This window comes from Camelus bactrianus, chromosome 1 (assembly GCF_048773025.1).
Source record: "Camelus bactrianus isolate YW-2024 breed Bactrian camel chromosome 1, ASM4877302v1, whole genome shotgun sequence".
NCBI classification, from domain to species: Eukaryota; Metazoa; Chordata; class Mammalia; order Artiodactyla; family Camelidae; genus Camelus; species Camelus bactrianus.
In genome coordinates, this window is record NC_133539.1 from 744,203 (window position 1) to 765,886 (window position 21,684).

Below are 21,684 nucleotides of genomic sequence, written 5' to 3' on the forward strand. Positions count from 1 at the left end.
CTCAGCGGCCTTGCTGTCTCGGCCTCGCGGCCCGCGTGCCTCGGGCCTTCTCTGGTGCCCACAGTCCAGCTGGCACACGCGACAGGGGGAGCAGCTCTGGGCCCGCCCGCCCGCCCCACCCATGCATGTCGGTTTACCCCCGGAACTGCAGGCCAGGGCGAGCCCCTGCCCCCTGTCTGCCAGGGGAGGGACATGGACGCCACCAGCGTCCCGGGAGAGAGGCCCAGCACACACAGGGGGCTGTTTACGTGCCTGAGTTCCAGAGGCCCTTCCCTCGGGACTTCTGTGGAAATGAGACCCAGGTCAGCACGATTACAAAGCTGGTCCCAGGCCAGGAGGGATTCGGATGTCTTCTAAGAAGTGGGTACTGTTACAGCTTTAGTTTGTAAAAAGAATCCGCAAGGAGAGAAAAAAGATGACCTGGCTTCCCGCTCCCACACTCAGTCCTCATCCCCGCACTGAGACACGACCCTCCAGGCCCCTGGCACGTCCCCTGCGGCCCTCGTCTCCCGGCCCCGCCTTTCCACTCCCCGCCTCCCACCCCCCAGGCACCCCCGGCCCCTGGCTGCCCCGTGAGCACGCCAGACACATGGCCCAGGGCCTCTGCTCCGGGCTCCTTCAGCCTCCACCCTGCACCCGCCACAGGCTCGCTCCCGCGCCTCCTTCAAGCTCTGCTCAGATGCCTGCTCCCCACCCATTCCAAACTGCACCCGCCTCCTCCAGCCCTGCCCAGTAAGCGTCACCACCTGACACACTGTGTGACACACTGTGTGACACACTGGCTTACTGCTCCTATGTTCTGTCACCCCCACAAGGTGACACGAACTAATGGAAGCGGGGTTCCAGGCCCATCACAAGCATTCTTAAATATTTGCTGAATGAACGGAAGAGCAGTTAAGGGCTTTGTTCAGGCAACTTGCTAACTAAGAACTCCTCTCTTCAAGTGTCCGTCGGCCCCGTCACCACCGTCCCCAAGGGCCCGGGTGCACGTGCTCTCTGACGCCTTGCCACCGTGGCTCATGTCTCCTGAGGGGGCGGCTGGCGACTCCAGAAGGTCACCATGGTGCTTGTAGGGCTCTGCGACCAGGGCCGGCTGAGCCGTGACCCCACGGCAGCCCCTCAGGGCTGCGGTCGAGACCACCGGGGAGGACAGACACCGAGTCCAGAGCCCACATCCCACGGCTAGGGCAGCTCCCGCTTCCCCTGCCGTCGTGAAGTGGACTCAGGCTCAAGAGGTCAGAGGCCTTGGCTCAGACCCCCACCCCTCCCCTGACAAGCACAGAGATGTCGTCGCCTCCCCAAGCCGTGAACCACGGGTCGAAGGACCACCCCCACCCTGCGGGCGCTGTGCAGTGAGGGGGAGTCGGGTTTGAGATGCACAGACCAGCAGAGCCAGCACGAAGCAGGCGCCCCCACCGTGACCACATCCGTCCTCCACGCAAGACTGCCGCGCGCGTATAAAGAAAGATCGTTCACAAGCTTTGGAAAAACGAAGGCATCTTAAGGATAAATTTAAAAGGAATAATTTCAAGGTGCTCTGCAAAACCGGAGTCACAGCCACAAAGGGGTGTCCACAGGGCCTGGACACACACTGTCACAGCCACAGGGCGTACTTGTCACTGCCCGGCTGATGGGCACTGCTGGAACAGGGGACACGCTGACAGCTCGTCCTCAGGCCCTGCTGGACGGTTTAGTCAGGTTAACTCTGAAGAAGAAAGGTTAACCAATGAGGAGGAAACCCTCTTTTTAAACACTGCTTCTGCGGAAGCCAGAAGGTAACCGGTGCATGTCACTGACACAGCTGTTGCACCTTGACCTGTGACAGGTCCCTCATGTGACATAAAACCAGGCCACAGGAGAGTCAGAAAGACACAGGGCTTCATACGAAAGCAAGACTTTAAAAATCAACTGACGCAGAAAGAATTGATTTAAAGGCATACCTCTCTAAGGGCAGAGTGAGAGGCACCACCAACATGGAACCCTGTGAAAAATCTTCTTTCTGTAGACAGCCCTGTAAACAGGTTAAAAAAATAAAATTATAACTGGAAATCATAGGTAGAAAATAACCCAAAGAATGATCTATCACCTTAGATGTCAAACTTATCCAAATAAAGTAATTCATTAAACGAATACAGTCATAACCAGTTATTTGGAAGGGCAGAGGCAGTTTCCAAGGAAAAGAAGTCCATGGAAGGTGCTGGGACTGCCCTGAGTCTGGAACTTAAAAGATACTGACAAACACCCCGAGCCCAGACTCTCCTGATTGGAGCCCACGGTGCTAAACCCGAGGGAAGCCTGGGGCAGTGCTGACTCCCCAGTCCCTTTCAGTCTGTGGGGAGCAGTGAGGGGGAGGCAGGGCCCCACCCAGATGCCCACCCCTGTGGTCCCAGCTCCAAGTCTGAGGAGCGCCCTGCCGAGCACCATGAGCCGGCCCGGGCTGACCTAAGGGGCCGCTGGGCAGCAGCCCGAGCCCCTGTCCAGCGCGGGCTGAAGACCAGGGAGAGGGCACCCATGGGCAGCCACGGCAGGAGAGGAGGAAGCAGGCTGGCCCTCTAGCTGCAAACAACGGAAACACAGAGAAAGGACGCCAGACAAAGGAGCGCTGACCCTGGACGACAAGCAGCACAGGACAATGACCCCGAGGGAGGGACACCCGGGGTGCGTCCTGGCTGCCCAGCCAACAGCTCGGGGGGCGTCTCAGCCCAGGGAGGGGGAACCCAGGAAAGCCAGGGGAGGCCTGAGATGGGAAAACAGCTGAGACTCAAGGAGGCCACAGCACCTGGAATTAGCAGGGCAGAGTGGCAGGAAGGAGACGGCTGGGAAATGGCCCAGGCCCCGGTCGGCGCGGGCTCGCTTGACTCTTCACCGGGACACTGGTCAGCAGGCGGGAGTGAGCGAGCCGCCTGAGGCCAGGGGAGGTGCCAGCAGAATGAAGCAGGACAAAGGGTGGCTGTGATCACCACGGCTCCAGGAACAGACCACACTCTGAAAACGCAGACGAGGGAACCTGTGACACAGGGGCCACCGGGCTGGGCACTCGGGAGAGCAGAGCCTCAGTGGCAGGGCCACATCAGCACCAGACTAAACCAGGTGCTGCCTCTCAGTGCTGACAACACACCACCAAAGGGCCTAAGCTTCCCGAGTAACTGAACTACATTCCAAAAAGAAAGTTCAAAATATTTAAAAGAATACAGAACCCAACAACATAAAATCACGCTGTCTTTCATCCACTTAAAAAATACCAGGCATGCAAAGAAGCATGAGAATATACCTCATAATGAGGATAGTTGATCAGTAAGAAAACCTCCAGAAATCACACATGGAAATGATTAGTCCATAAGGTCCTTAAATCAGCAATTACAAGCACGGTGCACATGTTCAAGACAGAGGCAAGCACAACAAGCCAGGAGAGACTTGAAAAGCATTAAAAATAGACTCATATCAAGTATCTAGAGATGAAAAATATATCTGAGATGAAGAATACACTAGATGGCATTAACATCACACTAGACACTAGAAAAAGCAAAATCAGTCAACGTGCAGGCAAAATAATCTGCACAGACAAATGGTCTGAAATGACACAGGGAAAGAGAGACTCCCTCTTCAAAAAAAAAAAAAACCAGAAATATTTGTGTAACTGGACACTCAGTGGGGAGAACAGGATGGGACGAAAACAATGACAAAAAATTTTAAAACTTATGAACCCATAAATCCAAGACGGCCAGCAATCCCCAAGCAGGAGAAAACAGGAAGGAAATCAAGCGAAGGAACATGATAACCACCTAACCCAAAGGAGCAAACCTTAAAAGCAGCCGAAGAAAAAAGAAACATGGTGCACAGAGGGGCAGACAGACATGGTGGACAAAGACTTCCCAGAAACAGCGAAGCCAAAGCCAACGGAATGACGTCTCTAAAGTAACAACGGGAAGAACAGTCAGCCTGAGTTACCATTTACAGTGAAAATAACTTCCAAATACAAAGGCCAAATGAAGACTTTTTCTAACAAGCAAAAGCTAAAATAATTCATCACTGGCACTTTTAAACTACAAATAATATTAAAGTAGGTCCATCATACAAAAGAAAAATAATATCAGAAGGAAATCTAAATCTACAAAAAGAAATGAAAAACAGAAAATTCATGAATAAATACAACAGCTTTTTAAATTTTAAAGACTGTTTTAAAAGATATGGACTATTTAAAGCAAAGAATGTTCACAGTGTATTGTGGGGCTTACAGCAGTGTGGAGGCAAAGCAGCGTGAACAATGACACGGGCCGGGGGAAGCGAGGCGGACGGGCACTGCTGTGAGGCTTACACTCTACGGGAACTGGGCTGACGCTACTTGAAGACAATGAATCCCAAAGAAACTTCTAAAAACAAAGAGAGATAGCTAATAAGCGAGGAAAGGTGATAAACTTGACCATAAAAAGTACTCGGTCCAAATAAGGCAAAAGAGAGATAGAGAAAATCTAATAGCAAATGGGACAAATAGAAAACCAATAGCAAAATGATGGTTAAACTCAATCATATCAATAATCACATTAAATACAAATGATCTAAAACATCCTAATTACAATACAGAGACGTCAAGATTGGATAAAAAACAGGACGTCACCATACACCATTTATAGGAAACTCACTTTACATGTAAAGATAAAATAGGTTAAAGTAAAGGGGATGGGAAAGATGTCCTAATCCTAATCAAAGGAAAGCTGGAAGGGCTACGTTAACTTCAGATAAAGTAGGTTTCAGAGCAAGGAGTATTATCAGACGTGAAAGAGGACATTACATGATAATAAAGGGGTCAGAACAACTAGTTAGACCGTGAAGGATACAGCACACTCAAACAACACTGTCCCCCCAGGACAGCGGACATGTCTAGAGCCCTCCACACAGTAACACTCCACATACACTCAAGTGTTGGTGAGGATGTGGAGAAAAGGGCACCTTCATACATGACTGGTGTGAAAGTAAAACTGTGCCGCCTCTGGAAAACAGACTGCCAGTTCCTCAAAACGTTAAACACAGAATTATCATATGACCCAGCCATTCCACACCTAGGTATTCACCCAAAAGAACTGAAAAGAGAAAATCAGATACTTGTTTACAGCATCATTATTCACAATAGCCAAAATGAGGAAACATCACAAAGGTCCATCAACAAATGAATGGATAAGCTAATTGTAATCTGTCCACACAACGGAATATTCCGCAGCCGTAAAAAGCAATGAAGGGTTGATATATGCTCCAACTCAGAGGAACCTTGAACACGCGATGCTCAGTGAAAGAAGCCAGACAGAAAAGGTCACATTCCGTAGGATTCCATTTATGTGAAATATCCAGATTAGGTAAATCCACGGAGACAGAAAGTAGCTAAGTGGTGTCCAGGCGATGGGGAAAGGGCAGAGAGGCGAGTGATTACCTAATGGGTGTGAGATGTTCCTCTGGGTGATAAAAAAAAAGAAAATCTCAGACTTTGAAAAAAAGTCCAAGACTGGGTGGCAGCTGCACAGCTTTGAACACACAGAGTGGTGCACTTCCAAATGATTCGTGCGTGTTATGCGAATTTCACTTCCGTGAAAAGAACAAATACAGCATAATAAGGAATGTTAGGAACTACTGCATGCCAATAAACTTAACAACTTAGGTGCAGTTCTCAGAAGAATAAAGCTATCAAAACTCACTCAAGAAAAATCAGATCACCCTATATATTCAAGTTAAAAACCTTCCCAACAAAGAAGGAGCCAGTCAAGATGGCTTCAATGGAAGAAGTACTCAAGGAAGAAATAATACTAATTCTTTACTAACTTATCCTGGAAACTGAATACGAGACCACTTCCCAACTCATTCTACAAGGCAAGCGTTAACCTGATACCAAAACCAAAAAGATACTACCAGTAAGCACATCAAAATTCCTCATAAATATAGATGCAAAAGTTCTTAAATTTTAGCATATACAATCCTACAATATATGAAAGTATATAGCAACAAAGTGAATTTCAATGCAGAAATGCAGATGACTTTATACTAAAAAAAAAATCAATATATAAGCAGACCTCATTTTATCACACTTCACTTTATTACGCACCACAGAGATTGCGTTTTTCACAAATTGAAGGTTTGTGCAACCCAAGTGAAGCAAATTTATCTGCGCCATTTTTCCAAAAGCATTTGCTCACTTCCCGCATCTGTGTCACATTTTGGTCATTCTGGCACTATTTCAAACCCTCCAGCAGCACAAAGATTACAACTCAAATACGCAAAGAACTCTCAAACTCAACAAGAAAACAAACCATCTAATTTTTTTTTAATGGGCGAAATATTCAATCAGATCCTTCACCAAAGAAAGCATGTGGTTGGCATATAAGCACACAGAAAGATGGGCTGGTGGGAAAGAGGAAAGTATGTTGTCCGGACCCACCAGGACCTGGCACAGGACTGGAGTGTGCATGCAGGTCCAAATCCTGAATTCGGAGGGGGAGAAATCTAGAACAGGGCCAGACCTCCCAGAGGGGGACAGTGCTCAGGGACAGGCAGCCCAGGGGTGGGAAGGGTGATGCAGTGCCACACAGCCAGCGGAGCCTGGGGAGAGACACTGGATCCCATCGGGCAGCTCCAGCTGCAGGCTCCCTGGGGGTGGCCCAGGTCCTCTGCTCCCCTCTACTCACTGCACTCACTTCCCAGGGAGAGCCGCCCAGTCTGCAGCCGGAAATGTTCCTTCTGCACTGGTAACTCCCTCAGTCCCTCCCCGACACTGTCCTCTCCCATGAACCCCTGTGCCCACTGCCCACCTGTCCATGCCACCTGGGTGTCCAGGGCCGAAGTCCGAAACCAGCTACTGACTTCCGGCCACCCCTCATCGTCCCCCCAGCTGCTCAAGCCCCTGCATCATCCCCCAGTCCTCACTCACCTCCCTGGCCGCCCCAGCCCCCCAGCTCCGGTCACCACCTCCGTCGGCTCTCCTGCAGGCAGCAGCCTCCCATCTGAACCTTCCTCCCTGACTCCCCAGGGCCCAGAGGGTGAGACATCTTCCCCACCCCTTCCTCACCATCCCCAGCTGCGCTCTTCCCTTCCCTCCCCCAACCCACCCAGCTCCCCCCTATCCCGGGCCACTGTGTGCAAGGCCCCCTGCGCCACCAGCTGGACCACCACCGCCTCAGCAAGGCCCCCGGGACCACCAGCCAGCAGTCCCCCCACTTTGTCATCTCCTCTTCTCATCCATCTGGCCTGTGACTGCTGCGTTTTCAGGTCATTTCCTTTGTTCTGCTCTCTTGCCCCCAGTAGAACAAGCTGTGCTCCCTGCCACAGCCCCGAGCCTGGAAGAGCACTCGCCCGGTGGGAGGCAGCCCCTGCGCGAGCCTGACGGGGCATGTGGAAGACACACCGCCAGGCGGGGCGGCTGCGCTGCCCTGCAGGGCTCCTCTCCCTGCAGGCTGGGCCCCGGGAGAATGGGCAGAACTTTAATAAGAAAGTGTGCTGGGAGGCCCAGGGTGTGTGTGCCCTTACGCCCATGGGCACTCTCTCTTTTTTCAGAATCACAGAGTGAAATAATAGTTCTCAGATAGGAAAAGAAAGAGAAGACGTTATACCTACCCCTAGGAGACTCGTAATTCAATTAATGAGGAGAAACACAATGAGGGCGCGTGTGACGAGGCGTGCTCCTCCGCTCGGGGCTCGGGCGCTGCGGGCGCCCACACGGCCCAGGTGGAAGCAGGTGGAAGCTGCCGCGGACCACACGGGGGCCACGTGAGCCCAGGCTCCCGCACCCTCAGTGGTCTGAACACGACACCCCAGCACCGTGCACGTGACTGCACACCCACGGCAGAATTTTACCATTAGAAAGACATCTTAAAAGCACAGACTAGAAAAGAGGCACAATTAACAAGCAAACTTTTATTCCGTTTTCAGACTTAGCCACAGACACAAATAACAGTCACACTCTTATTTGAGCTACTGCTTGTAATTTCCCAAATTTTAGGCGGAGAGGACTTTCTTGGAATCTTAGTGTTCCCATCAGAACGTGTACCAGGAGCAGAAGGGGTGGCTTCATCCTCCTACTGCCCCCTCAGAGCAGAGCTGCCTGCCCAGCCCAGCAGCCTGAGAGCTGACAGCCCCCAGCTCAGGGAGGGAGGGCCTTCACTAGATCCCACTGAGGCCCCCACCTTGACTCTCGGCCCCCCTACACACACACACACGCGCACATCTGCGCCATTGGCCACCCTCCCACTTACACATTTCACATCAGTTTCAGTGTCCATGTTATGTGCATGGCAGGGCCCATCGTGATGTACACAGGGAGACACCCAGCTGTCCCACCTCGCTTGGCAGGGGCAGGACAGGGACCCCGCAGGCTCCCTGACCTGGAGCCTTGGCTCCAGAGGCTCCAGTGAGGAGAGGATGAGCGAGCAGAGATCAGGAGAGAGTGGGGGCAGTGGCCATGGGCCTGCCACTTCCAAAGACCCCTTAATGATGACTGGGGTAACAGTGACTTCACAGCAGGACACACTTGGAGCTACAGATCCTAGGAATCTGCTCCAGGTTCCCATTTCTGCTAGATGGGAACTCACTCTACGACAGATCTCAACAAAGGGAGAAGAGCAAATGCCACTGCTTTTACCTAAAACTAAACAGGCCAGAGCAAAGGTGTGACTTCAAGAGGACACAGTTCCCCCAGATCTGGGGGAAGGAGTGTCTCATTAACTTACCCCTCCAACCGAGCAAATGGGGAGCCCTGCAGTGCCAGCGAGAAGCTGGGGTAACTAGGATTTGCAAGCGCTTCTGGGGGAGGACAGGCAAGGGTGAGTCCGCTCGACCCCGTCCCAGAGTCCAGCGATGCAATTACTGCCCCTAAGTAAGTATGCTCTTAGTGGCAGTCCCAGCAGAAAGGCGGCGGCAGCGGCAGCCAGGTGTTGGACCTTTTTACTCCTCCACCTCAAAACATAGCAACCTGAGGCCAATGCATGGTGGAACGTGGTCTTCAAAGAACGCAGAGGCCAAGACCCTGAGTGACCCTCGCCTGACCTCCGCCCAGCATTGCCCAGCACCACCCTGCACGCCGGGCCGGGCGTGCTCCCTGGCCTGGGAGAGCAGGCGCTCGCCCATCCGCACGCCTGACGCGGATTTCCTCTGCTCAGCAGCTCAGTGTCATGCTCACAGCACCCACTCAAGTCCTGGGATGGGGTAATTTTCTGTTTTGTTTTCCTATTTAAGATAGACCATACTCCACGTGTGCAAATACAGACACACACATACATATATCAGTCTTTTTAAGTTATGTCGGTGGACTTTTTCACTATCCACGTGTAATCATTTATAAAAGGACTCTGTTTCAATCTCATGTTTCAATACATGGATTTCCTAATTAAAATTTTAAACTTCATTATTTTTACTTTCTTAGTGTTCTGAGTCGGTCACTCTGATGACCAGAATCAGACATGGGAACTCTCACCAGGGTATCGAAGTTGACTAAAACGCATCTACCAGACTTTCTAGACAACTCCCCAAACACAAGCATTTCAGTCAGGCTCTGCCCTGCCCTCCTCGGAGCTGGCTGCCGTGTGACAGCGGGTCCTGGTCGGGACAGAGGCCAGGTGCCCAGCCCTGTTCTTCACGACAGCAAACGTACACTCCTGCAAAACACATGCTTGCTCTCCGTGCAGAAAGTTCAGAAAAGGCAGAAAAGTGCAAAAAGTACATTTAAAAGCACCTCCAGTTCCCAGACAGAAGCACTGGCAGCAGCAGAGTGTGTTTTCTTCTGGTAGTTTCTCATGGTAACATGCACCTATGTATTTTTTAAAATAAAGTGAGACAGATTATAAACGCTTCCAAAATAAAGCTATTATCATATATTTAACATACTGAGCCCTTAATAAAGTATAAACAGCAGCAAGTTTTCCTCTTCAGGTGGAAAAGCCTCGTCGATGTCAGAGGCCGCAGCATCCCCACCACCTCCCTCACCTTCCGTGGGCTCTGGGGACGCGCTCTCTACTAACCACTGGCTATCACACGTGTCCACTCCACTTACTGGCCTTTGAACTTGGTACGTGGCGATCTTGCCCTATAGAAGTTCTGAAATCTGGCATTCTTTTAGTTTCCAGGTTTGGTGTTATTACTGGAGAAGTCATCCCAAAGATATTCACCCACATTTTCTGCTTTTCTTACCCTCTCGGTCAGTTCCTCAGCTGTCTTTCCTTGTGATGCCACCTCTGGCCACTGTGGGAACATCTGTGCTCCTCCCCTCTGCTGCAGACACACCACAGCTGTCCATGAGTCACCCACATCCACGGCAAAGCCCACCCCTCCCGCAGCCCCCCTTCCCCAAGGCTCAGCTGCACATCCTTGATTCTGAGGCAAGATCGATCCTTCCTCAGGGCAAGAAACTGTGAATGGTCAGCCACATACATCTGAGCAAGTCACACAAATCTGACCTACTCCCTGCATTCTCCTGTCCAGGCTTCTCACACACTGATCTGCCCTCTCACAAGCTGGGCTCTAGATTCTCTCCTTGGATCTGCTGAGCTATTTGCCACTTTCAGAACTAATACCCCTGCTCCGGTTTCTTCAGTGTTCTAGAACATCTTGATACCAGAGGTTGCTCCCATGTCTTGGCTATTGTAAATAGTGCTGCTGTGAACATTGGGGTGCAGGTGTCTTTTTGAATTAGAGTTCCCTCTGGATATATGCCCAGGGGTGGGATTGCTGGATCATATGGTAAGTCTGTTTTCAGTTTTTTGAGGAATCTCCATACTGTTTTCCTTAATGGCTACACCAAACCACATTCCCACCAGCAGTGTAGGAGGGTTCCCTTTTCTCCACACTCTCTCCAGGATTTATCATTCATGGACTTTTGGATGGCCATTCTGACTGGTGTGAGGTGATACCTCATTGTAGTTTTGATTTGCATTTCTCTGATAATTAGAGCATTTTTTCATGTGCCTATTGACCATCTGTATGTCTTCATTGGAGAATTTCTTGTTTCGGTCTTCTGCCCACTTTTGGATTGGGCTGTTTTGCTGTTGTTGTTATTTAATTGTATGAGCTATTTATATCTTATGGTTACTGGGGCAAAGGGATGGAAAGGGATAAATTTGGGAGTTTGAGATTTGCAAATATTAGCCACTATATATAAAAATAGATTAAAAAACAAATTTATTCTGTATAGCACAGGGAATTATATTCAATATCTTATAATAATCTTTAATGAAAAAGAATATGAAAATGAATATATGCATGTATATGTATGACTGGGACACTGTGCTGTACACCAGAAATCGATACATTGTAACTGACTCTACTTCAATTAAAAAATTAAAATTAAAATTAAATTTAAAAAAGAAGTTAGATAAACCAGATGAAAAAATCCCTAAAAACAAATATAAACTACACTGATTCAAGAAGAAATAGAAAATCTGACTAGGGATAGATGTAGACAGAGCTGATATAGTATAAATGATATATGGAGACACATTGCAATGGAAGAGAATTAAGAATCTGGAAATAAACCCCTACATTTACAGTCCATTGGTTTTTTTTTTAACATTTTTTATTGATTTATAATCATTTTACAATGTTGTGTCAAATTCCAGTGTAGAGCACAATTTTTCAGTTATACATGAACATATATATATTCATTGTCACATTTTTTTCTCTGTGAGCTATCATAAGATCTTGTATATATTTCCCTGTGCTATACAGTATAATCTTGTTTATCTATTCTACAATTTTGAAATCCCAGTCTATCTCTTCCCACCCTACAGTCCATTGGTTTTTGACAACTTAATGAAGAAAGACTATACATTTCAACTTAATGAAGAAAGACTACACATTTCAACAAAGGGTGTTGGGACAACTGAGTATCTACATGCAAAATAAAAAATTTGGAACCCTACTTCATACCAGATACAAAAATTAATTCAAAATGGCTTAAAGATCTAAATGTAAGAGCTATATCTGTAAAACTCTTAGAAGAAAACATGAAAAATACAAAAACCTTGTATTAGTCAATAGTTTTTTAAATGCAACAACAAAAGTTGTTGCATTAAAAAAAAACAAAAATAAACAAATTAGATGGACAACTAATTTATGACGAAGGAGAACACAGAATGGAATAGGATAGTCTCTTTAATAAACGGGGTTGGGAAAACTGGACAATCACAAGCAAATAAGTGAAACCGGGCCACATCTCACCCCAATCACAAAAACCAACTAGAAATTGATTAAAGACTTGAATGTAAGACCTGAAACCATAAAACTTCTAGAAGAAAACACAGGCAGTGAACCCTTTGTCATCAGCTTTAGCATTATCTTTCTAGCTATGTCCAGATGTCAAAGAGAGTCTTCTGTCTTCCATAAATTTTAGTCTTGCTTTTCACACTCAGGATTTTATTCCATCTAGAATTCAGTCTCATATATGAAGCATGAGGTATGGATCTAATTTGACCTTTACCACACGGGTAGAAGGTTATCCCAGCAACATTTACTAAAAGAGCCATTGTTCGCCATGGACTTGTGCTGCATCCTCCCACATTGTGAATTCCTTCGGGTGTAGGGTTGTAGGGGAGGGGGGTGGGGAGTGTGGGTAGGTGTGGGTGGGTATATGGACAGGTATAGGGAGGCGGGTGGGTGTGGGGGGTGTGAGCAGGGTAAGTGTGTTCCCTAACTCTGTTGCACTGTCATATTTGCTTACCCCGGTCTAATAATGCAAACCCTAAACAGCACACCTTTATAAGGAGCATTAATATCTGAAAGGGTAAGTCCCTCTGCTTTTTCCCGAAGGTCGTCAGGATTTTGGAGCCTTACTCCTCCACCCGTATCTTAGAGTCAGTATTTCAGAATCCGTGAGAAGCCCCGTCAGGACCTGCTCTGTAGCTAACTGACAGACGCCCTGTTAAATACTGATCATTCACACAGGTAACAAGATACAGCTAATACCGTTTAGTTACGCCTTCTCTTTTTATTTTTTTATCAATCCTGCCAAGAGTTTGAAATTTTGGTTTTTCTTCAAAAGAACCAGTTTTTTACTTTATTACTTACATTTTTCTTTGTTTCCCACTTTACAAATTTGTTCTTAATGCCGTAATTCCCTTCCACTCCCTGCTGCTCTCCTTCGCTGTCCTAACTTCTTAATTTGGACACTTACTTGGTCAGTTTGGAGCCTTTATTCTTTTCAGGCGCACAACTCCCAGGACACACTCCCCCAGCGCCGTGCGCCGAGGCCCCGGCCCGCCCGCGGTCAGCCTGGCACCCCCGCCATGTCGGCCTCACTGGAACGCCTTGCAGTGCTTCTTAAATGTCAAGTATACATACTTTCATTCTCTGTGATCTTATAATTGAAATCTGCCTTAGCTTCATTTGGTCAGAGAACATGGTCTGAAAGCATCTGAGATGAGACTCATTTGGTCACAATTTTAAAAATGTTTCACATGCACTGAGAGCTCATATCCTCTCTAATGCTTGCTTATCTTAGTATGAGCCAGGGGTGGAGCTTGTTCCAATCTTGCACACTCGTATTTACGTATTTGTGTCTGACGTGTCCGTTCCTGAGAAAGGAACATCAAAGCAGCCCTACGACTGCAGAGTTATCAAACTTCACCGTGTAAAGCAGCCCGTTTTTCTGTACATCCTGAGGTGCGGTTACCACACGTGTGTAAGTTCAGGACCGTTGTACTCTACCACGATTATTTTCTTTTATCATCATAAACTACATTTCACATTAAAAAGCTTTTTGTCCTTTCATGCATTCATCTGACTGTAACAGAGCTATACCAGTTTTAACTGCCTAGTATATTTACTTTATATAAATGATCAAACTCTCCCACAGAAGACATTATTAAAAGCACTTGAGTGGACTTTGTATTGTACCATTTAACTCCAACCTCAGGAGCCTCGTGTCCTCATCAAGTCGCTGGGTGCCCTGAAGCACCGGATTTCCTGGAGGGCTGAATGTCGGCTTTGAGGTAAGAGGTGCAATCAGGGTGGCTCCAAGGCTTTGGTGGAAGCAACTAGACAGTGGGGCTGAGGGCAAAGTTCAGGAGTTCGGTCCTGAACACGTTAAGTCTGAGATGCTTGCTGGCCTTGAAGGTGGAGATGTCAAACACACAAAACACAAGTTCGTCCAAGGTTGACGGGGGAAACCGCAGGTGGGAGTCGTCAGAACAGAGAGTGGGTGAGGTCCCCCCAACCCCGAAGGAGTGAGGGAAGAGGAGCCACATGGGAGAGTCAAAACACACGAGTGAAGGCAGCATATTCTCTACAGGGTAGGGAGGCCACCAGCCTCCAGAGGAAAAGAAAAGCAAGATAGCTAAACTCGATACACTGACATCCTCCCAGCCCCAGAACTGAGACCAAGTCCCAACACAACAGGAGTTTAACCACGCGGCTCTGGGCACGTCCCCACTTCCCCTCAGCTGTCCTAGGAACAGGTCCCCTTCCCCATGCCAACAAGGAAGAGAACACAACACGCAAAGGAAGAAAACAGAAATCTGGGCAGAGCCCGGACAGCGGACTTGCGAGGAGTCACTGAATCTGAGAAAGATCGTGAAGATCGTGAAGAAAGCCACCTGCATGTGACTCAAGGGGACACCTCGGCCTGCGCACACTGTAGAAGCCTGGGTAAGATGGTGCAGGTGCTTCGGTCACCTTGTGCAGGTGCGTTGGGGGTCAGAAGTCACGTGGCTGCACGTCTTTGGTGTCAATTCTTGTTGTCACTGTCGTCTCTAAGGGCCTACAGACCAGCTAGTGCACACCCTCACCCCCAAGAAGGTCCTGCAGGCCTGTGCCCCAGAGCAGCGGCCAGCAAGGTGGGCACAGCCTGGAGGAGCCCACGTTGTGCGGGGGGAGAGGACGCACAGAGCCTCACGTTAGAGGAGGGACACGTGGACCGACAGCCATGACGCAAGGGGGGCAACGCTGCCCCCACCGTGCTGCGGTCACAAGCAGTGGGCTGCCGTCCTCCCAAGGGGGGATGAGGAGGGCCGCAGGGATGACCTGGCATGCTGTGCCAGGCCACAGGGACAGCACTGGACCCGCAGTTTAGACGGGCGGTCCTGACAGAGGCAAAGCAAGGACAAGGTCAGGGCTCTGCCCCGGGTGTCTGGAACAGAAACTAAGTGAATGGGAAAAGGGGTGGGCTCAGCAGGACAGACGGGTGCAGCCAAAGCCAGAGGACCCAGGACATGTGGCGCCGGGGCTCACAGGCTGGGACCTTACCTGAAAGATAACAGGATGCCAAGGACAACTTCTGATCAGCGGTGGCTTGTTGAAATCTAGGATTATATCACTACTGGAGTCATTTCCTAAAGTCCAGATAATACATTCGTCCCGAAACTCCCATGCGGTGCGAGCAGGTGACCTGCGCATCTCACTGCAGAGGCAGCACTATTTCAACATGAATTACACAGAAGCAGCCCTCGCCAACAACGTGCTGTCATGATCAGGATACAAACGTGGATCTTGAAAACAGCTCAAGCTAATAAGACGTCAGCCACAAACCTATGTTCACACTGTCAGTGGGAGACTTGGAAACGAATCATTTGGAAAAGTCAGAGTGCACAGTCATACCCCCTCATCCACAGTGGACACGTTCCAGGACCCCTGTGGATGCCTGAAACCGTGAACAGTACAGAACCCTTTGTGCACTGTTTTCTCCTGTACGTATGTACCTATGATAAAATTTAATTTATAAATTAGTCCCAGGAAGAGATTAACAATAATAATTAATAGCCTCTCCAGTAATTTTTATATTTTTTGGTCCAAACCTATTCCTGAATCTGCAGAAGCACCCTTCACCTGCAGTAAGTGGCTGGTGTCACTCACTTTGGGGGACCCCTTGCTGAAGACTTCGTACAGGCGCCGTGCCTTCTGGCCCAACACGTTGCCATCAATGTGCCATCGGAACACATCTTCTATTCTTGTCCTTAACCCACAAATCTAATGACTTTTCCATCTTAACTAAGTACTTATTATGCACCGTGGCCATAACTTTTGCAGTTTGAGGTGTGACAGCAAAACTAGCACGAGTTTCTTTTTCCTTCTTCACAATTTCACAGATAGAAGATTCGTTCTTACCGTAGATCTTAGCAACCTCAGCATACCATTTTTTTCTTTCCTCATTAAGTCAAGAGCTTTCACCTTTTCACTTACAGGAAGAACTGTACAGCATCTCTCTGGCAGAGCTGAACTGCCAGCACCGCTTCTCTTGCTTGTACTTTGGGGCCAGGATCAGTTAAAATAAGGGTCATCTGAACACAAGCAGTGGGATGCTGGGACAGTCCATCTGATAACAGAGAGGTCTACTAAGTGACTGGTGGGTGGGGCACACTGGACAAAGGGGTGACTCGTGTCCCAGGCAGGATGGAATGGGTGGTGCGAGATTTCATCACACGACACACATTCATAAACTTATGAATTATTGATTTCTGGAATTTTCCATTTAATAGTTTTCAACCCTAGGTAACTGAAATTGAAAAGCAAAACTTCAGATAGCAGGACCCACTGTATTTGAAAGAGGTACGAGATAGTGTGTCTTCCAAACTGGCTCACCAAGTGAAAAACACAGCACAACTGCAAATCTGGGGAACTTAGGGAATCACAAATTAAAATAATAATTTTTTATTATTATACCTATTAGAATTGTTAAAATCTTAAAAAACCAACAATACCAAATGCTGGCAAGGATGCAGAAAAGCAGGAAATCACTCTCATTCATTTCTAGTGGGAGTGAAAATAGCAGCCACTTTGGATGATGGTTTGGAAGTTTCTCATGAAACTAAACACAGTGTTACCACATGACTCAGCAATCGTGCTCCCTGGTATTTGCTCGATAGGTTGAAAACTTAATGTCCAAACAAAAACCTGCACACAAATGTTTATAGCAGCTTTATTCGTGACCCCCAAAACTGGAAGCACAAAATGTCTTTGAATAGGTGAACAAATAAACAAGCCACAGTACATTCACATGATGGAATATTATTCAGCAATAAAAAGAAATGAACTATTAAGCCACAAAAAGAAAAAGATGAATCTTAAATACACATAGCTAAGTGGAAGAAGCCAATCTGAAAAGGCTACATACTGCACAATTTCAACTGTATGGCATTCTGGAAAAGGCACATCTGTACAGACGGCAAATAGATCAGTGGTTATCAGGAGCTCGGGGAAGGTGCTGAACAGCTGATGCACAGAAGTTTTTTAAGGCCGTGAAACTATCACATGTCATGCTGTAATCATGACCACAAGACAGTAAGCGTTTGTCAAAAGCCAGCGAACTTTACAGCATGAAAAGTAAATCTTAATGTATGCAATTCTGAAAAACCACTTAGGATGTCAAGAGAATCCAAGATGGAATGTGGACTGTGACAAAAGACTAACTGTACTACAAATGCAAACCTCCCCGAAGCGAGTGGGGAGTAAGGGGCTGATGTAAGCATCTCTGGAAATGAGTGGAGTCTAGGAGAGAAAAGGCAAAAGGAACTGTACTCAAGGCTGTACTCTAGTTGATAAAGTTGTTTCCCAAGGGACACAAGTTACTAACTCTACTACTGCTGTGCATGTGCTGGACCCAACAATTCAGTCACGGATGGGACGGTGGGAGCCAGGTATGTCAGTGTTCAAGGGGGCGGTTACACGTCAGGAAGGGGAGGAGGCTAGAAGGGTCCATGCTGGGGGAACTGGAGCTGGAAATGTCAGCACGAGCTGATGTTTAGCTCAATACAGATACAGATGGTTCCATCCAGAGGTATTTACAAGCTCCGCCAGCCAAGAGGGCCTGGAAGTAACAATACCTCAGTAGCAACAAGCGCACGGGTGCCCAGATATCAGTCTCTCATACCCTTTTCTGATGAAAGGCACCAGGCTCCCGGTTTCCCGGACGGGGCAGGACACACGCAAAATGACCCTAGAGCATCTTGTAGTCCTGGAAAGGAAAGCTACACCTGAACACAAAACCAAGGAAACACATGGGCACAACGGTCAGGGCGTCACAGGGACACAGAACAACTCCCTCGGCCAAAGCTGGAACAGTTGAGCAAAAGCATAAAGAAAGTAGCAGAAGACTCTAAGCCAAAGTAGAAAATAAACACCCGTGGGTCCGACCTGACTTCAGTAAACGACTGGCGAGCAAACCGGGAGACGAGGGAATCTGCTCCCAGGAGAACCCACGTCGGTTCAGCCGCTGCTCCGTCCTCAGGGAGGGGGGCGGACCCCCTCCTCGGGTGCTGGTGTGCACAGCACGGCGACCTCCTTCCGGGGGACAGTGGGGGGACAGCCGTGCGGCGGAGAGACCCCACAGACACCCCCACACCAGGTGACCAAGGTCAGCGGCCGCGGTGAAGGTCGTGGGGACGGTCGTGCTGACGGCGCACCCTGGACGGGCCGTGATGAGAAGGGCCCTCTCCTCTGTGGTCTTCCTCCCAAAATCTACACCCTCCAATCTAATCAGCAGACAAATTCCAACAGAGGAACATTATACAAAATATTTAACCAATACTCCTCCAATCTCCATCATAAACAAGGAAAGTCTGTGGGCGGAGTATAGCTCAGTGGTAAAGCGCGTGCTTAGCACACACGAAGTCCTGGGTTCAATCCCCAGCACCTCCACTAAAAAAATAAAAACAAATAAAAAGTTAAAAATTTAAAAAACAAACAAACAAGGAAAATCTAAGAAAGAATCACAGCCAAGAAGAGCCTGAAGAGACATGACAAATGTATTCTGGGACAGAAAAAGGACAGCAGGGAAAAACCAAAGAAATCCACAGTATGGACTTCAGTGAATGACAACGAATCAACATGGGTCCATTAATTATGACAAATGCACCCGACTAATGTAAAATGTTAAACTGGGTGTGAGGTGTACAGGAATTCTCTGTGCTATCCTTACTATGATTCCATAAATCTAAAACTGTTCTAAAGAAGTTTGTTTTTTTTTAAAAAACCAGCAGTTAAAGGAAAAAACACAAAGGTCACCAAGTTTTCTTTAGTCTGTGCACGGTGGGGAAACAGAAACTTCCTCCCAGGGCTGTCCAGTTCAGAAAGATTGTCGTGTGTCTTAAGACTTGGTATTGCAGAAATCAGAGGGAAGGTGTTTTGGCTAGAAGGTCCAAGTTTACAGGAAATGTTCAAGATATTATCGTTGGGGCACCTGGTAAGTTGTTGTGTTTTTAAGATGCAAAGTGTCTTCCCTCCCACCACGGTATGTGACCTGCTTAGCTGTAACAAATGCAGAACAAAGCGTCTGCAGTGCTTCAGTAATATTTCAAATTCTTACACTGAATATCAGCATAGGACGGTGAATATTCTGGAAGGCAGGCATCAGTTTTGGACATGATTCAATTCTCACACCCGCTGGTCACCACCTTGATGGCAGCCCCCTTTTGCTGTTCCTCCCAATTCCTGACACACCGGGTACTTTGTGGGCACTGCCACCCTCCTCACACCAACTCAGCAAGACAGCTCTATTAGTTCCATTTTCCAGAGGTGGAACCTGAGGCCCAGGAAGGCCAAATGGTTTGTCCATAAGCTTCACAGCTACAAGCAAGGGAGCCAGCCTTTAAACTCCCACCTGCCAGGCACTGAAGCCAGTCCAGGTTCTGCCCGAGGGCCCCTGGCCTCCCTGCACTCAGCCAGGGGTACAACCAGGTGGCTGCCACCCAGGGCCTCGCCCGGCCATGGGCAGAGCTCACTGGTCAAGCTGACATTTTCACAAACAGTGCAAATACTCCTGGGGGAACAAAGGGCCCTTCCTACATGGAGACAGATCAGGAGTCATCTTAAATCTGTGCCCTTGAAACAGAGCCAGGGTCTAAAAGCTTTTACGGAACCACATGCATCACAGTCATCAATATGCCATTAGATCCTGGACATTAATTCTCTAAAAGTATTTCTGAACCTTTGAAAGGATTAACCCTTTACTGTATTAAACGCACCCCTCCTCCCGTAAGCTACAGTTGCTGGCTTTTCTCTTCCCACTTACAATGGACATTGACTTTATTTTTCCACCTCCATTCAGGTCACTTGGACGAAGAGGTTTTGCTACAGACCCCTTTCACTTTACTCCCCGAGTATTACGAGGATCCCCTTCAGCTGCCAACAGCTCTATACTCCCAAATCTCACGCCTCAAAGACACTGGCCTTCCCGCGCTGGCTAATTGATCCACATGGGGTCGCACGAGGGTTCAGGGAGTCACAGACCACAGGGGCACACAGGGTCCCCAAAGTCTCCCAAGAGAACTGGACAGGGTTTTAGAAGTCACCTAACCTAACTGCTTCTTGGGGGACTCCGGGTGCCCAACCTCTCGCGGCCACCTGCTCCCACAGGGTGGCCAGAGCCCCGTCCCCACCCTCACGGTCACCTGGCTGTCACTCTCCCCAGCGCAACTGTCATCCTAAGTGTGCTCCTTTCACACACAGCCAGTCGAATCCTATTTCCAAACCACAGCCTCTCAGACAGCTTAGGAGGCGCAGAGGGGAAAGTCAGCTCCTCCTTCCGGGACAGCTTTTCCTGAGTCGGACTAACCTTCCTCGGCCCGGCAGCAGGCTGTCACGCACGGTGAAGCAGGACCAGGCTCTGCCGTTGGAGAGGCCGGGGCTGAATCCTGACACCTGCACTAGCAGAACGACCTTGGGCGAGCTCCTTGATGCTAGTGAACCTCAGCAGCCTCCTCACCTGTGAGCAGCCAGCGTCCAGGGCTGCGACAGCACTGTGGGGCAGCCCGCGGAGCACACGGCATCCCCGACCTGTCACCTGCCTGCACGCACCTGTCCAGCCTGCTCGCAGGCAGCACACAGCGGGGCGGGGCAGGGCCTGGAGGGGCAGCATCTCCACCCTCCGGATACCGTGCTCCTACTGGCACAACCTGGACTCACCAGCTGCCCTCGGCCACCAGCCTGATCAGGCCTCAAAGATGGCTCAGGAGCCCTGACCGGGGCCTCTCCCGGAGGGCCAGAGGGGCCGGAGGGGCCCACGTGGAAGGAAGACCCCTAGGCCTCACACCGACCAGGCCGCAGCCCACGTGGTTAGGGACCCCGGCATTCACGTGCACAGTCAGGTCTGAGACGCACTGGCCCAGGGCCCTAGAGACCAAAAAAAGTCTTTCAATTCTAAGGTTTCTTTCAGGGAACATTTCAGAATAGAAAGCATTCTTTCTTTCCCACTCCTGCTATTAATAACCTGTGTGCACACTGAGTCAGCATGGAGGGCAAACAGAGGCTGCTTCAAGGGTCTGGAAATAAAAGTTGTAAAAACGGGGGAAAAGCAGCGTGCTGACAAAGCCCATAACCAGGAGATTTTCCTGTCGCCTTTTCCACCGACCTCCCTCTGAGCACTTTCTCCTTTGATCAAAGTTTGCAGAGCTAAGTATTGATTTTTTTAAATAAACAAATACCGTATTCCTAGAAGTGAGTCTCACTGGGGACTGGAGCAAAGTCAAACTGAAGAGGAAAAGGAACAGCAAGGCACAGGTGTCTCTGACGACTTCCGGGAGCCAGTGGGCTCAGCCCTGCGTGTCCGCGTGACCAGCGCCGCCGCCTCCATCAGCCAAGAGCTTCTTAACCTAAGCTGCTAAAAGGCCCTTCTGTGCCATCTGGGATTTGTGCTAACTGAACCAGCAATTGCTGATGAAGCCAAAACCTCCCCTCCTTCTAGAGCATTTACTGCATGTGGGGAGGGACGTGGTGGGGGGAGGAAAGCCA

At 48.9% G+C, this 21,684-nt stretch overlaps 1 protein-coding gene across 9 annotated transcripts in view; it reads right to left on the bottom strand.

Moving 5' to 3' along the window:
• The window catches only part of PCBP3 (poly(rC) binding protein 3), a 184,819-nt gene that overhangs the window by 112,617 nt on the left and 50,518 nt on the right, over positions 1-21,684 (bottom strand). For 6 of the 9 annotated variants that reach the window (XM_074375599.1, XM_074375461.1, XM_074375689.1 and 3 more), the window contains exon 2: positions 1,941-2,011. The exons of 2 other annotated variants lie outside the window; for them this stretch is intronic. The gene's annotated coding sequence lies outside the window, so the exon portion shown is untranslated. Of the gene's footprint in view, positions 1-1,940; positions 2,012-2,442; positions 2,523-21,684 lie in introns of those variants that run through there. One more of the 9 variants, XM_074375508.1, reaches the window with a different exon arrangement.